Raw genomic sequence first — 12,733 nt, 5'->3', positions numbered from 1 at the left:
GAGGTCGTGGCCCAGGATGCAGTGCCCGTGGACGAGGAGGGTCTATCCCTCCTTCTTCAGGAACGTCTGGGGCTTCATCCTCTGCTCAGCGACTAGTACTGCTCCATCACATCCTTCTTCAAGTATGTCTGGGGCTTCATCCTCTGCTCGGCGACCAGTACTGCCGCCATCACATCCTTCTTCAGGTATGTCTAGGGCTTCATCCTCTGCTCGGTGACCAGTACTGCCTCCATCACTTCATTCTGCTCCTTCGTCTTCTACCCCCGTTTCTGGACCAGTACAGTCTCCACCAGCTGCACAGTCACCTACTGTGCAAGGTAATCATAAATGTCATTACTGTCATTTCAATTATATATTAATTATCTGCATTAATAGCATTTGTCACTTCTTTTGCAGCTTCATCAGATCCACCTATTAGCCTCAGTTTGGTAGCAGGACAGTAAGTACTTATTCACTTTTTCCAAAGGCATATTTTGTTCAGATTGTGATGTTTCGTCTAATTATATTTCACTTTTGTTTTTTTTCTCAGCATATATCCATCTTCTCCAGCATCGAGGCAAATTATGATGATAATCAAGCTACATCTGCATAAAGAAGGATACACATGGGATGCCGTACCACAAGAGGCGAAAGACTTTTATTGGGAGGAGTTTCAGGTACGCTTTGGTTTAAGTTATATCATCATTCAATGTTTACAATTCATCAAGATAACTCCATAATATTCAAACACTATTTTTCATTTTTTGCAGAAGCATTTCATATGGGACGAGGCAATTACGGCTATGCTGAAAGTGGCCTGGGAGAAGTTATGCGCTGATCGATATGCTGACTTCACCTATAGGATGAGAAGAAACGGTAAGAAGCAGCAGTGCGTGTCTCAGGAGATATGGGAGAGCTGGCAAAAGGCTTGGGAGGATCCTGCATTCAAGAGAAAGCGGGAGATATTTGCACAAAACAGGCGCAGTGAGACTGGCGGTGATGGAGCAGGACCTTCTCGACAAACAGGCGGATCAATATCTGCTATAGAGACAGCTCGATTATTAGTAAGTCAACTAGTCACAGTATATGAAACTGATGTTTAATGAAAGGACACTATATATATTAATATATCATGCATCAAAATTCATTACAGGCTGAACAATTAGGTCGTGAGCCAAAACCGATTGAGGTGTTTACATACACTCACACGAAGGACCACGATCTTAATACGTTTGTCGACAGACGTGCGGTGAGCGTCAATGTAAGTAACAATGAATAATATTTACATTTACCCTCTACTTGTTGCGAAGATGTACAAAGTTCAATATAATAAAGCTTGTAATTGCATTGATTAATTAATTTTTTGTTTTCAGGAGAACTATACTACAGCTCGGGAGCGTCTTGTATCTTCTCAGACTGATGAATCTGAAGCTGAGTCAAGAATTGACGAGGTAGCACTTTATCTCGAGGCTGTAGGGGGCGAGAAGAAGAGGAAGGTATACGGCATCTGAGCAACCGCGTACATTTGATTTTGGACCTTTTTAGTTTTCCAATTGTTTTTTGACATTTTGTTCAGTACAATATATAACAATTACATTTTTATATAGTTTTTGAGTTGCGTTTGTGATATATATATATATATATATGCCAGTTTTCACAGGTGCAATTTAAAATTATGATTTTATAATAATATTTTTTTTTTTTTTTGGATTTTGCGACCGATTAGCGACAAAAAATAAAAAATTTAAATTTACAATTTGCGACCGAATGTCATAATTGCGACTGAATTATTCTGCGACCAATTTACGACAGCGTTTCCAACGGCAAATACGACCAACTTTTGCGACCGATTTCTTTAATTTTGCGATCGAAATATCGGTCGCAAATTTACGACCGACTAAAAAATCGGTTGCAAAAAATTTTGCGACCAGCATTTTTGCGACCGATGTTCATCAGTCGCTAATGGAATTTAGCAACCGATTTCTTGCATTTTGCGACCGATTTGTCGGTCGCAAAATGCCGTTTTTTTTTTTTTTTTTGTAGTGATATGACTCCTGCTGAAGGCTATGACAAAGTTAATTAGGGTTAGGTCTGCAAGCTTAACAGGTCTCTTTAGTTTAAAATAAGCTGGCAGGCAGTGGAATAAAGAACTTACCACTACCTTGCTCAATTATGGTTTTAAACAATCTCCTAACAGTTACTGCCTATTTACTATGGGTTCAGATGCAGATTTTCTTGCACTCATTGTGTATGTGGATGACAAACTTATCACGCGACCAACAAAAGATAAAATTATTGCCATTAAAAGAGACCTATAGAATACTTTCACAATCAAAGACTTGGGCCCTACTAGATATTTCTTAGGGCTTGAAATTGTTAGATCAAGCCAAAGGATGATGTTTAAGCCGATGAAAATTTATCTTAGACCTATTAAAAGATGCTGGTCTTGACCAAACCACTATCCATACACCTTTTACACAAGGTTCGAAGTTATTACCTGACATGGGGGATCCATTACCGAATCCGGAGAAATATCATTGTCTCGTCGGCCAGTTACTCTAACTGAATATGACGAGACCTGACATAATCTTCGGTGTCCAGTAGCTAAGTCAGTTCATGCAGCATCCTTGCCAAAGACACTTCCAAGCTACTGTCCATCTCTTGCGTTACCTTCATGGTACTTTGGCTTTAGGACTTTTCTTTCCTTCAGCAAATGATCTTACCCTTTAAGCCTACTGCGACGCTAACCGTGCTGCTTGCCAAACCACACACCGTTCGCTAAGTGGGTATTGCATCTTCTTAGGTGAGTCTTTAATGTCCTGGAAAAAAAAGTCAATTGTAAGCAGATCAACTGCTGAAGCGGAATATCAGAGCATGACAAACACCACATGCGAATTACAATAGGTCTCCTACCTCCTTCGCGAACTATAGATTTCCCCACCATTACCCATAACCCTTCACTGTGATAACCAAGCTGAAACCTATATAGTCGCCAATCCTGTCTTTCAAGAACGAACGAAGCATAGCGATATCGATTTTTTCAAAACATATTTGGTTTTCTCAAAACCTCCCATGTCTCCTCCAAAAACCAAATCGCCGATATCCTCACAAAAAACCTACACTTTCTATCTTTTTCGAAACTCCTATCTAAGATGGGTTTGACCCGATTACCAAATACCATCTTGAGGAGGGGGTGAAATAGTATATGAGACCCTGGGCCTACTTATTGGGCCAAAATTATTTATTCAACCTAGACCTCACAATACTAAAGCCCACCACACTCTAACAAACAGTCTAACAACACTTGCTGACTTGGCTGACGGTTATAGATTTGCTATCTGTAGTTTTCTTGTTACATACAATATATAGCTAACACAATGTAAATATCTTCTTATTCAATTACAATCAATACAATAAAGAGATATTTTTCTCTCTAATCTTCTTCTTCTAATGAAACTTAATCTCAGTTTCTTCAAAATTTGATCAAAAAATACAAAGCAAAAAATAATATGAACATGGAAAAAAAAAGTTAATGTACAATAAAATAAAAAGAAATAGAAAAAGAAAAAGAAAAAAATACATAAAATGACTGAGGACAAATTCGAATCCTCGCCATTGGGTCTAAAGCAGTATGCTATAATCAATTGATCTTGAGTCTCCGCTTCCTTATAAAAATATATATAATGTAACTCCATCTATATAATTAATGCCTTATTCATTTTTTCTTCATATTATCGTTGAATTTTGTTCATTTAAAATTTTTTTCTGTTTTGAGCTTTTGTACCCAAAAAAACGCATTTTCAACAGTAAAATTCTTTAAATTTTTAGTGTAAAAAATTTTCAACTTTGTTGCTACCAAATTGTAATTGGCAACCATATTTATTTTATATGTAACTAAATAAGTTTTATTTATTTATTAAATAAATTTATTTAACTAAATTTATATGTAACTAAATTTATTTCTATATAAATGTATAAGGATTGAATGAGAAAAGTTGATGTCATCCTCCATTTATTAACATCATCGTTTTTTTAAGGGACGTCATAAATCCATCGTCAACCGTTGATCCAATGGGGAGAGAGTTGGGGTTGATATGCCTTTTGGACACGCCATAACTCAATTTGTTGTGTGAAAGATTTGAGTAAACATTGGCAACTCTTTAGGCTAATTCAATATGGTTGTTCAAATTAGTTGCCTAACAACAACAACAACAACAACAATAATAATAATAATAATAATAATAATAATAATAATAATAATAATAATAATAATAATAATATGGATGGATCAATACCATTTGTGGTAAAGGTGTCAAAATCACACGTGGGAATGATTTTTCAAACATGTAAAATTAATGTGTTAGGATTAAATCTTAATACATTCATATTATAAATAGATTGACTTTTTTATAATATGAATTAAAGCAAGTTATGTAACAGATTGACTTGCAATCCATTTAATTAAATATATTGTGAAATTGACCTAAAATATACTAATAGTGTAAGCTTTTGTAATATTAAAAATAAATAAATATATATCCAATACTATATGTTAAGTGGATCGTATTGAATTTTAAAATCTTTCTATGATACACTTAATTAAACATATTACATATATTGTGTTTATATAATTTATTTAAATTTTGTATCATCTTAGAATTTAATATTTAATACGATTAATAAATAGATAGTGTTCATATTAACTTTAATTGTGTCATTGTATCATATCAATTCAATAAGAACATAATCTACCAATCTATTTGAATCGACAAAAACACTATTCATCAACCTATTTTGACATTCTGCGTTAAGGGTGATACATAATCGGTTTGTAATTAAAATTGAATTGATCCAGTTCATTCTAATTTGATGAAATATACTGCTAATTCGATCATCGTCAGAGAAAACCATCTAATATTTTGTCTTTGTTCAGATATCATACATAGTAATCGAATTTACTTTATTGCATAAAATAATTGATTCAATTCAAAATAAATTGAATCAAACCTAAACCGATTCAGTTGGATTTTATTTGTGTTTATAATATTTAGTTTTTGGTTTGGTTATCACAAAAAGACATGTGGTTGAGTTGAATTCAGTTCCATTAAACCTTATGCTGAACCCTATGTATTATTTTACCGTTTCCTATAAATGCTATTTGCTTTGGAAATCTTCTTCATAAATTTAATTAAGTGATGAGAAAAATTGTTAGGGTAGCTAAGCTGTTAAATTAGGTTATTAAATATCATTAAAGCAACAAAATGAAAGTTGAACTTCCTTAGTAAATTGAGAGTTGGATCATTATATTCCGCCATGAAATTGGGTAAACTTAAATTTTCTTAGTTATTCTTTCACCTTCCCTTAAACCTTACTTTTTACTTTCTGCTTTATTACACCAACCATTACTAGTCAAGTACTAAATTAACGCCCTTTTCATACTAATTATTGTTTTTTCCTTTTTTTTAATTAATTTCTAATATTCTAAAGTAAAATAACATATATTATTGAATGTGAATATAAAAAATATAAAGATAAATAAAAAAAATTACAAGGGACGAATACAGAAAAGAAAAGATTAATAAAATAGAATATATATATATATATATATATATATATATATTTTTTTTTTTTTTTAAAAAAAAATTGGCACTCAAAACTTATCATTATTAAATTAATATTTTTATTTAAATGTCACATGATGATGTAGCAAAAAGACGTTCCAACTTAAATAATATTAAATGATTTTAATATATCACAAGGGGCTGGGTCAACGTTGAATTTGTAAATCAATGAAACTATTTGTGAAATGCTTGAAGTTCTATTTCCGTAAGTCCAATTTCAACCACTCATGGAACTCATTTAATAAGTAGTTGAGCTCAAACTCAAATTTGAATACGTAAACGAGTCATAATAAATTTTTATTATAATTATAAATGAGTAGAGTTAAAATTTTATTTTTAACTTAATATATTTTTGAAAGGATAAGGTTTAACTTAATAGGTTTAGTTGACTAAATTTATTCCTAATCCTAGTCAAAATTAATGGAAAATATTTAGTTAGATAGAGTAAGTTTGCGTGAAATATTTTCTAAAATTTCTTAATATATTATAAATAATTAATTTTTTTATGAATTAGTATTTATCATTGATTTTCAGACTTAGCACCATCATCAAAAAGAGCCTCCTCCTATTATGGTTCGTAAAGGATGTATTAGTCCTCCATACAATACGTGTCTAAAACGACGATGAGCCATAATGGAACATTATGTGAAATAATAAGAACATTGTTAACGTAAACATTGCACAAAAAATAACTTTGATCAAAATAACTTTATATTCCATTATGTTGACTAAACATAACCTAAGTTTTTTTTTTTTTTTAATTTCCATATTTTGGAAGAGATGTCTATTCATGAATTAAATTAATAAAAAATAATATTTTATTGAAACGAAAGTATTTCTCACTATACTTAAAAAAATATAATATTTTAAAAAATCTCTATTTTATTAATTTGCTCCATGAGTGAGCCCATAAATAGGGTCTAAACAAGTCTAATCTATATAAAAGTATTACCTCCATTCCTAAATATTTATCCTATTTGAAAAAATATAATATTCTAAAATATTTGTAACATTTGTGATTTCAAGTAGTAATAAATTTTCTTTGTCATGTTTACCCTTTATATATAACCAATAATTACTACTTCAAATTTTCAAACTGGTGTTTAGATATATTAAATTAAGGATAATATATTCAATCTATCTAATAATTTATTGTAACTTAAACAAATTTAATAATTTTCTAAAGACATGAAATTACAAATGTGACAAGTATTTAGGAATGGAGGTAGTATATGTTACTATGACTGAAGTTGATACTACCTCTTTCGATAATACTTATTACATTTGAAATTTCACGTCTCTTAAGAAAATCATTAAATTTGTCTAAATTATAAGAAATTATTGAGTAAATTGACTACATTACCCTTAATTTAATACTTATTCTCTAAAAAAATCATTAAATTAAAGTAATAATTATTAGTTATATACAAAAGATAAACACGAAAAAAAAATTTGTTATTCCTTAAAACTATAAGTGTAACAAATATTTTAAAATAAATTATTTTTTAAAATATTCGTGGTAATACGTGATAGTTCGTCGGTTAATTTAGTTTTTAGGAAAACAAGGACGCAAAGTAAGTTACTTGTCCAAGTTGGTAACCCTATTTTTGCAATAAATATGACGAGAACGGAAAGGATAGAATTTGCTGATTTGGCGAAGAGTTTCCAAAGTTCATCAGACACTCAATTTAATCATTCACTACTACCAAAACATGGTTGAGTTTTTTTTTCTTAGGAAAAGTCAACATTCAATACCTCTTAATGAATGAAATTTATAGTTTGATATTTAGTACATCAGCAAATTAATTGTTTCAACAAGAACTTGCAAAATGGAAAAATATTGGATCGACCACATTTGAGACACTATTATAAATAATTCAAAACATTTTATAATGGGTTAATTATTTTTTCTGTCCCAAAACATATAATATCACTTAAGATTTTTACACGGAATCAATGATGAAATTGTAAAATAATTATTTATAATTCTTTAAAATACTTAAATACATACATTATCATAGTAAAGCGATATTATGATGGGTTTCAATCATCGATATTATTCTCCAATATATATTTAACTCAAATCGACTATACTTTCTTTATCTAGACAAAACTTACCTGGATCGGGTTGATGGGTTTATTCATAAAACAAACCAGTCAAAATAGAGAACAAAAGGATTTTAAAGTTCTAACCATTTTGCAAGCTTAATTTTTTTTTTCTAATTTTTGAACTATATATATATATATATATATATATATATATATATATATATATATATATATATATATATATATATGGAAATTAGAATTAGCAAGTGTTAGGTACAGCTACATATGGTAATTATTTGTTTATTTGACGTACAATGTTGAAAAACAAAAATTAAAAAGGGACCAAATTTGCTCCGTTAATTTCAACTATATTTTCTTTCAATAATTAAGTACAGTTATTATTCCTGCTTATCCTCCACAATTAATTAATTATAATTAAAGAAACCTCATTTCGCCATTCTCTCTCTCTATATATATAACAACCAAATATCCAAATTGAACATCACAAAGCTTTCCTGACAGATTTTCTTGGTAGGCATATCAGCTGTATATATATTTTCAGTTCTTCAATCATCTTTTTTTCTAATATACTATTATTATTATTGTTTCTTTTTGGTACGAGGAATTAATTATTTTTTTTTTATATCAGATTTGAAAATGAGTGGAAGAGGAAAGAAGAACCCAAAGTTGGAATTGAAGCTGAAGTTATCTCTGGCCAACAATGAAAACGACGAAGCTAAAGAAGAACAAGAATCTGCAGGTGGTGGTTCATCGTCGTCTGAATTAATTATGTCACCGAAGAGTTCATGCGTGTCATATCAAGAAACGACAAGTAGTCCAGAAAGCAGTTCATCTTCACTGTTGCTGGTCGGTTGTCCTCGATGTCTCATGTACGTTATGCTGTCAGATGTTGATCCTAAATGCCCCAAGTGTAAGAGCAGCGTTTTGCTTGATATTCTCAACGAAGATCTTAACACCAAGAATTAATTAATTATTAAGACTACTTATCATTCATTAATTAACTCTTCTTCTCCTTCTTCTTCTGCTTTTATAATTTTTCTTTTCACTTTTATTTCCCATATGTGAAATCAATTTAATTCGCCTTTCTTTCTTTCTTTTAATTATTTATCTGATTTTTTTTTTTTTAATTTGTACTCTCTATATATATAGTTTGTGCCTTTTTTCTTAGTCAATTAAGCTTTATTTTATTTTATTTTATTATTAGGAGGTCCAATGGGCTCTTTCCCTTCATTTACCAAATTGGTGAAAACTCTTACAATCGAGAGAACTTGAACTCGAAATCTTTTACTCCTTACACTAGTGAGAAGACCAATCAGATTACATATAGTTGACTGTTAATTAAGCTTTTAATATATGGTAAACAAAGATTTATTCGATCTATAATGTTCTCTACTACGCCACAAGAAAGACATGAGGTATATATAGCTTAGACTATATATGGCTGCACGTGGGTTGAGTTGGATCAGGTTTATCGATTTAGAGTATTTAACTCGTATGTACAGATTAGCGATTTTTTTGACCTGATTCAACTCATTAAATTTATGAACATGTGGGTTTGTGAATGGATTGAGTTATGCACAAATTCAATATAAACTCGGGGCTCAAATAAATAATAAAAAATAAAAAATATTTTTAAATAAATAATAATAATTCGAAAGTAATTACCAACAAAATAAATTTACTTAGAAATATAATTATACAGTAATTTTCATAAACCATAAATATATTTTAACAACAATAAATTTATTTTCTTAGTAATAATAATAATAATAATAATAATAATAATAATAATAATAATAATTAAGCAATACAATGTAAATAGAATTTCCTGATAAAAAAACAATCTAACAAAATTAAAACTACTTGGTAATGTAGTTATATAATATGTTTTAAACTGCAATATATTTCAAAAGCAATATTAAAAAATAAGTTTATACTAAAAAAAAGCAACAATTAAAATGCAATTACTAAGTAACTAAATAATTTAGTATTTATATTTAAAATTATAAATCAAAATTAAATTAATTTAAATAATATATATATTATAGGTTTCATAAGATATGCGAGTTTATTTAGTAAATCCATGACCTAATATAATTTATTAATAATAAAAAAAGTCCGTCCAATCCAATCTCTTCTATTTTCAAACTCACCCAAATTGAATTGGGTTAAGTTGGATTACTCGGATTGGATGGAATTAAATTAGATCAAGTCCAACCTTACATATATATATTTAACCAATCGACCAATCCAGTTGCTTTCATACACTCAACTTTCCGGCGGTGGTTCAACCACTGTTCTCCAAAGTTTCCAAGTTCAGCATCAATTATGCTCATCATTGCTATCAGAGCTGAATTAATATATAATTGATATTTTTCAAATTTTTAATATTAATATGTTCTACAAAATAGAAAGAAAAGAATCTAGCAGAGAATTCCAACTTTTAAAAGTGTAATTCGGACGGTATGGACTGAAATCACCCTCGTTCTCATTCTAAAATATTTTGAAATTTAAAATTTCATTCCACTCTGTTCCAAATTTTTTTTTTAAATTTAAAATTTCATTTCATTCTATTTTACAAAAATTTAGTTTGAAATTCAGTAATTCCAAATTTCTCAACTGTAAACACAAATCTAGTCTATTGTGATATATTTTAAGATATAAAATTTTAAAATTTAACAAAAAAATCAATATAATTATTTAAAATTAGATATAGATATTAAAAACACAGTTAAATTGCAACAAAACAATAAATTCAAGTTTATTGACGAGGAAGGAGGATATATCTTCACTTGACAATTTTCCATTTAATTAGTAAAAGAAACAACAAACAGAGAAAATATAAAATTAGTGAGATAATGAAATAGATATAATAAAATTCAAAAATTCAAAAATTAGAAATTAGAAAGAGAAATAAGAATTAAAAGCAAAAAACTGGTTAAGAGAGCAATTTATATAAAAAATTTCAAAAATTTTTCAAAGTTGATCATAAAAAAAAATTTCTTATCAAGCACAACAAAAAAAAGGATAATATTTTATCCTAATCACTTGATAAGACTCAAGAAGTTCGATGATAAACATGCAAATTATGACTCTGTAAAACATATTTCGTTTTTTTAATTGACTCTTAGATATTCAAGCATATATTAATTATTACTTATAATTAAAATATTTCATTTTAGCATATAGTTTTAAAATGAAATAAGAGTTTCTTCAATATTAAATTTTGAAAACATTTTACTCAAGTTAATATTTTATTATTAAAATATATAATTAAAATTAAAAATGAAAAAAATAAAGGTTCGGTATATGAATATGAAATTTTCTATTAGTTTTTCATTCTATATACCGATATTTTAAAAAATGAACTCCAAAGGCTGTATAATTAAAGTATTTATAGCCACATACCAAACGAATGGAGCAATGGCATAATATTCACGTGCGCATGCCCCTCCCTCTATTTTGCTATTTATTAGTTCAATAAGATGAGTTTAATTATAAATTAAAAAACAAATTTCATACATCCAATGTGGGACAATGATATTTTTGAAATACTTCATTATTTTACAACAGGTTTTGCCCTCTTCAAGTTCAAGAAATTGTATTTACAAAGAAAAGTATAATGACATATTAACAAAATTAAATATTTATTTATTTTTATATCAAAAAATATTTTCAATTATATTATATTCCATTATGATTTACCAAATATAACTTTAGTATTGCAAATTGCTACAATTTTATTCACGTCATTGTACTCAAACAACAAAGGACTTTTCCTCCATATATCATATCTTACCGGTAATACTTTCAAGTATACATTATACTTATATCTCATTCAATTACAAAGAGTTTGATACTCAAAAAAAAAAAAATATTAGAAAGAGTTTGTCAATCAAATATGTTAAACCAAATTAATTAACCAACCAAAAATAGTATCAGTTTGATTAATTTTTTTTCCATTGAATCATTTTTCTTTTCAAAAAGTTTTTATTATTGAAAATCAGAAACTGATTTAACCAAAATTTTAAAAAACCTGAACTAAATCGATTAATAAAATCAAACCAATTGAAACAAATTAAATAGCGTCTGTTAAGTGCGATTTTTTATTAGAACCAAAATATACTCATCCCCAGTATTAGATTTGAGCCTTCCAATCATAAGATTTTTCACCATAACTATTAAAGAGGAAAAGTCACGTCCTACCACCTTCTTCGTAGCATTACACGAGGTCTAAATTTAGGAAAATAAATTCTGATCCATAGGACCACACTACATTTATGAATGTCGGAACAGTACCATGTTGTTGATGAATTGAAGAAGGGGAACCCACCTGAGTTACTTCAAATTTAATCAGAGAGATTAAATGTTCACAACCATCAACTGGCAGTGACCATTAAAACTTCTAGCCTTACCTTCTTCATGTTAATTAGTCATTTATATATTTTACTTCATAAAAATACGGTAATCTTATCATTCAAAAAAAAAAAAAAAAAATTACAGTAATGTTAACTACCAGAATTGTTCTCGTTTGGAATAAATTTGAGATATATATATATTAGAGTCAAGATAAATTATATTAGGATAAGAATTATAGAAATCCTACATGACCTGTTAGTTAGAGTTTATTTAGAAGTCTAATATCCTTTAATATATTTATATATTGTTCTTTAATGTATTTTATTATTGTTTACTATCAGGTAATATTCAGATCTTATTAGAGATTTACACGGATTGAGTTAAAGCGAGTAGTATATAGATTTATAGCATTTAGAGCAGCTTTCACCCTTTGTATGGAAAGGAGATAAAAGAAAATATTGGAGGGAAAAAAATAATAAAGGAAAATAATGATCAATTGTTAACTTCTTTTCCACGGTTATTTTGTTTACGTGGTTCACCCTCAACTGTTTAGGGTTATGTCCACGGGACAAATTCCGAATCATTCTTCCACTATTAAAATAGTAGGTACACAAAGAGAGTAATGCAAAAATAGTGGCACACAAAAGTGTTTTCCAAAAAACACCCCATAATAATTTCCTCACTATTTTTCTCTCCCCTAGTTT

General features: G+C 28.9%; 1 non-coding gene across 1 annotated transcript; it reads left to right on the top strand.

Moving 5' to 3' along the window:
* Window positions 1-8,042: 8,042 nt before the first annotated feature.
* On the top strand, window positions 8,043-8,770 carry LOC105643944 (uncharacterized). Its single transcript, XR_002285524.3, has 2 exons — window positions 8,043-8,180; window positions 8,299-8,770. It is a non-coding gene; the product is annotated as an uncharacterized LOC105643944 (transcript).
* Window positions 8,771-12,733: the final 3,963 nt, after the last annotated feature.

This window comes from Jatropha curcas, chromosome 1 (genome assembly GCF_041381405.1).
Source record: "Jatropha curcas cultivar XTBG-Jc1 chromosome 1, XTBG_Jcur_1.0, whole genome shotgun sequence".
Classification (NCBI taxonomy): domain Eukaryota; kingdom Viridiplantae; phylum Streptophyta; class Magnoliopsida; order Malpighiales; family Euphorbiaceae; genus Jatropha; species Jatropha curcas.
Note: the sequence above shows the minus strand (reverse complement) of the source record. Positions and strands in the feature narration are given on the sequence as shown.